The sequence below is a fragment of the Gossypium arboreum genome, chromosome 10 (genome assembly GCF_025698485.1).
Source record: "Gossypium arboreum isolate Shixiya-1 chromosome 10, ASM2569848v2, whole genome shotgun sequence".
In the NCBI taxonomy this organism is placed as follows: Eukaryota; Viridiplantae; Streptophyta; class Magnoliopsida; order Malvales; family Malvaceae; genus Gossypium; species Gossypium arboreum.
This window is the reverse complement of record NC_069079.1, coordinates 42,706,113-42,707,185: the sequence shown is the minus strand read 5'-3', so window position 1 is coordinate 42,707,185 and position 1,073 is coordinate 42,706,113. Positions and strand designations below refer to the sequence as shown.

General features: G+C 36.5%; 1 non-coding gene across 1 annotated transcript; it reads left to right on the top strand.

Annotated features, from left to right (window-relative positions):
* The first annotated feature begins 237 nt into the window (after positions 1-237).
* LOC128282674 (small nucleolar RNA R71) lies at positions 238-344 on the top strand. The gene has a single exon (XR_008273028.1). It is a non-coding gene; the product is annotated as a small nucleolar RNA R71 (small nucleolar RNA).
* Positions 345-1,073: the final 729 nt, after the last annotated feature.

The following is a 1,073-nucleotide window of genomic DNA, read 5'->3' as shown; positions in this document are numbered from 1 at the left end:
ATTCAAGAGTTCTACCTAATTAGAGAGCACGGTGACCGAATCGACGTTATAAACACTGGCTATTTTTGTTGGTTTTGTCCTCATGACTGATAGTTATTCAGTGACATCTCCTCTATAAACTCATAGGCATCTTTAGGTGTTTTATTATTGATGGTTCTGCCAGCAACTGCATCAACCATTTGTCGAGTCGAAGGATTCAAGCCATTATGGAACGTTTGAACCTGTAGCCAAAGTGGTAACCCATGGTGAGGGCACCTTCTCAGTAAGCCTTTGTATCTCTCCCATGCATCGTAAAGAGTTTCTAAGTCCATCTCTACAAACGAAGAGATATCATTACGTAATTTAGCCGTTTTAGCCAGCGAAAAATATTTTAATAGAAATTTTTCAGTCATTTGTTCCCAAGTAGTAATTGATCCTCGTGGTAATGAGTTCAACCACTGTTTAGCTTTGTTTCTCAATGAAAAGGGCATAGTTCAACCAAAGACGAATGACATCACCAGAAACACCATTAATTTTAAATGTATCGCATAGTTCTAAGAAGTTTGCTAAGTGAGCGTTGGGATCCTCATCCTGCAAACCATCAAACTGAACAAATTGCTGTATCATTTGAATTGTTCAAAAGTATTTACAGCTACAGTAGGTTTAACTATGCTCGATTCAGTTCCTGTTAAAGAAGGTTTAGCATAATCATACATAGTGTGTGAAGCAGGATTTTGATTAACCGCAATTGCAGGGGTTTTTAGCCATCTCTTCAGTTGGGGGTTGAGTATCATTCTCTTGCTCATTCTCTGTGTATCTTAAGCTTCGCCTTATTTCTCTTTGATGTCTGCAAACTGTGCGATCGATTTCTTCGTCAAAAAGCAGTGGTCTTGATGGGTTTCTTCTAGTCATAAACTAAAAAACCTGCTAAGAGAAAGAAAAAAGTAAATTAATAAATAATAATTAAATTAAATTAAATTGCAAGAAAAATAAATGGCTAAAGTAATAAAAATTAAGCGTTCCTAATATCTTAGTTCCTGGCCAACGACGCCAAAAACTTGATCGCGTTATTTCGTGGTAGGCTTTAAATATTT